The 4,253-nt window shown below is 35.1% G+C and overlaps 1 non-coding gene across 1 annotated transcript; it reads right to left on the minus strand.

Annotated features, from left to right (window-relative positions):
* Positions 1 to 312: 312 nt before the first annotated feature.
* TRNAG-UCC lies at positions 313 to 384 on the minus strand. Its single transcript has one exon. It is a non-coding gene; the product is annotated as a tRNA-Gly (tRNA).
* Positions 385 to 4,253: the final 3,869 nt, after the last annotated feature.

The raw sequence follows: 4,253 nt of genomic DNA on the forward strand, positions 1-4,253 counted from the left end.
TAGGCAACAGGTTATCCAATTATACAACTCATTCTTTAATCACAATAATCACTTTGGGAACACACATCCAAACACCCTTATCAAATCAAGTAAGTCAGTGGAGATTTTCATCAAACACCTATCCTGCAGTCAATAAATGGCGATCATAACACAGATTGACTACATGAACATAACATCAAGTATGTAAATTTCATTGTTTTTTGAAGCATAAATGTTTAAAAATTACTCACTGGTAGTCCGTTCTAAAGTAATGAAATCGTCTCCGGGTAAAAATTAGGTCTAAAATTTGGCGAAAAGGAAGAAAAATTAAAATGCGTTTGCCGGGAGTCGAACCCGGGTCTATTCCTTGGAAGGCAATTATCCTAACCGTTGGACTACAAACGCTTGTGTTATATTAACAATAAGTACTGAAAACGACTCTTAGTTTGATTGAATCTATTTCAAAGCCAAAACCCATTTTATTTAGATTTATGTAGTGTAACTTTAATTATTGATCCAGGTTTCAGTAAATCATGGTCCGTGGTTGCTAGGGCTGAACTTATATTGGTGTGGTTTTTAGTTGTTACTACGAAGCGTCGATAGTATTTTGCAAAAGATAGAATAGTCGTAGCAAATAACACATCAATAAGTTTCTACTCAGACATCATTTGTAACTAGTTCTATACTCGTCCAGTGGACGGGTTTATTAATGTTATAATACAATTAAAATGTGTGGGATAGTTAGATAAGATATAATTTGAAAGCTTTTATTGTTTATGAAGATTAACACAAGAAATAGCAACATTAACTTATATAACTCTATAATACACTATAAAGGTAAACAAAATCTAAACATAAATACAAAGGTATAATAAAATCATTAGTGAACTATACGAAGAAAGATGCATATAACGAAAATACAAACACCAAAGAACAAATGATAATGTGTGAAGTAAACTAAAATAGTTCAAAAGTGTTTCAACATGGACATGTACTTTATGAACAACCGAACATTTTAATATCTTATGTCTCATGCATGTTTGGTTCATACACGATCGTACTGAAATCCGTTAAGCGTAAAACATTCTCCAAGAGTAAAATATAACATATGTAAGTAACAATGTGACACGTTTAATTTAAAGTATAACATACATTCTAGCCGTATTCATGCGAGAATTATGCTTTTAAGATTTAAAATGGTACAAACACGTGTCACCTTAGAAAAAAACCAAATTTTATGTATAAGCATGAAATTTCAATAGGAATTTTTTATTTTTTTGAATAAACGTATTTTTCAGTGGCAGAGGTATAATACAATGAGGGGTATCACGGGCTATGGCTCAAGCCCGTTTTCGTAGTGTATTTTTTTTCCATATTTATATAAAAGATACTCTTGAATAAATACGGGGATACCCCTAAAAAATAGGATACTTTAATTTATTAAAATTCTAAATTTTTATAAGTCCAAACCTTTTATAACACCAAATTGTATAATAACTAAGCCCAAATTAAATATAATATAATCGAAAGACACCCAATTGATAAATATAGCCCAAGCCCAAAACAATTTTTTTATTCATTTTTTTATTATTGCACAAATGCACAGTAAAAAAATTAAAAACAAAAAGCCTTTTTGTTTTAGGAGGCTAGTTGTTGGTCTGAAGACTATTACTTGCTGCTGCTGGGCTTTGTGTATCTGTAGGTCCCTCGGAGAATGAGGTCAAACCTTAACCTTGTTATGTTAACACACTAGCAAGTGCGGAATCCAAGCTAAAGTGCAACCGAGTTGAAACAAGCACATACACAACACACAAAGTTCACCGATTAACACCACTTGTATTAATACTAATGAAAGGTTCCGGTTACAAGCTCAATGTTTACAAATCAGTTTTGCAAACTCTCTAAGTGTGTGTGTGTGTTCTGGACAGAATGCTCTCACTATCTCTCGAGTGTTTGTTGTCTGTCCAAGTCCTTAATGAAATGAACACACTGCATGGGTATTTATACCCAGCACAAAATGTCTAGTCGAAGGATCATGTTGACTGATCGATAGATGATCTATCGAGCATCCAGCTATCGAAGGATACACATATACCTCGAAGGATGGTATATCCTTCGAGGTCCATCAGCATCCATCGAAGGACATCTTTCGAGCTCATCGAAGGATCTAAATCAACCTTCGATGTCTCATCCTTCGAGACAGACAAATTACAATCATGTATCAACTGTTTGTCCAAGTCAAACCAGGAGGATGGTTGACTTGGTCACTTACAGGACTAACAAGGACATCGTTTTACATCATGACCGAATACAGACAAAGTACAGACACAAGTGCACCAACAAACTCCCCCTTGGCTGTAGCTTTGTCTCGATCTTGATCATCTTTGATCTTTGTGTCTTCAAGACTCCGATGTCCTTTCAAGTCTTCAATGTCGGAGGATCTTCAAAGTCTTCACGTCTTGAAAGCAGAAAGTGTATCAACAAACTCCCCATTTCATGTAGGAAGTGTGTTGACAAACTCCCCCTTAACATAAGCTCCCCCTTGAGTTATGCTCGTGAATGACTTGATCTTTACAGCTTGAGATCCTTGTGGTGTTGATGATGGACAGCGGCAACTCGATAATCTTCATCTTTTGAGTGCCTTCACGTCGTGTCTTCATTCCGAAGCTTTGTCATCGACCATGTTCTCCTTGCCTTTAGAATCTGCACATGCAAGAAATCTAAACGCGTAATGAGAACAACTGCTTGGAAATATAGTTAGCATAAACAAATGACACACGAATGACCATGTTTTAACCAAACACCGTCCGACAATTTTGAAAGTTTAATAAATTTGTCAGTTTTAGTTTCTAACTTTCAAAAACTTGCAAATTTCGACCGTTTATGAAGATTTAGTCAATTCGGTTTTCGTTCAGGTTTCAGATAACGAAGACTCGAGCTTCAACATCGTACGATCGAAAATAAAATAGAAATAAAAATCTTTTTGGCTTTTATAAAGTTTATATTAAAACTCACTTAAAATCTTTTTGGTATTTTTGAATTTTTCAAATGTAAAGACTGAAAGCAGTAAATAAATATATACAGACATTCTTTTTGCGAGTTTCGAGGGTAAGAGAATCATATCAGTGTACGGTCATGCCAAAACACTCTTGTTGTTCATTTAGTTAACATTAAGATAAGCATCCTATAACAATTATCGGTATTGTTGTCCACATAAGCTCAACTTATCATTTGTAATCATGGCGAGGGGATAGGTTAAGGTATGATTTATACTTACCGACCGGTGTTCATCCACATCACGACACATTCCCGTATCAAGGTATGCACGAGGGTTCATCTTACCGGTGAGTATACGGATTATCATCTGTTTGACCGTATATGATGTGAGATTCTCACTTATTATGATTTGAAAACAAGCCCTATGTGATAGAATCACTTATTGATGAGGAACTTGATTTTCAGATGCATGCATGAGGCACAGGAGCAAGTCCGTGAACAGGTCAGTACTTTCGTACAGCAGAGAGACGAACTTGACTCCTGGATACATGTGATATATTATCACTTATGTTGAGGGACATGTGATTGTTGATCACTTATTGAGGTCGAATGCAGTGTGTAATATGTACACGTATGTATAGTATCATGGAAGATCTAGACTTGCGTCCCCATTATTTTTCGGTAAAAGATACAACCATGATACCCAGATGATAAGCAGCATAAAGACCGAATATCTCAGAACCTCGGCAACTATCAAACGAAATTTCGGTACTAAGACCATATGCCAATGAATGGTTCCCACCTGGTCTTCAGTCGATTAAGATTTATATCACCCTGCACACTTTAAAATGATTGTGAGCCTACCGATACATCTTATATAGAGCTGCTTATCGTTTTTCAATTTAAGGTTTAAAGAGGTTTGGATAGACCACTGATGTACTATCATTTTCTCTTTTGCTCGCCAAGAAACTCATTTTTGTTTTTCTATTGTTTTTGTGTTTTTGAAATTTTTCGATGTTTTGGATTTTCAGATTTTTGGATTTACTCCCCCTAAAATCAATAAACTAAGAGAAATTTAAAACACAAAGATATTTACAAAAATGATTTTCCGATGTTGGTTTTACTCTTGCTTGACCTTAATGCCGTTTACCAATAATAAAAAGTCAAATCTTGATTTGTCAAATGCTTTGGTAAAAAGGTCGGCACGTTGGTCATCGGTGTGGACCTTAACAACATCGATTAGCCTTTTCTCAAAGCAATCACGTATGAAGTGATAT

The sequence above is a fragment of the Helianthus annuus genome, chromosome 7 (genome assembly GCF_002127325.2).
Source record: "Helianthus annuus cultivar XRQ/B chromosome 7, HanXRQr2.0-SUNRISE, whole genome shotgun sequence".
Taxonomy (NCBI): Eukaryota; Viridiplantae; Streptophyta; class Magnoliopsida; order Asterales; family Asteraceae; genus Helianthus; species Helianthus annuus.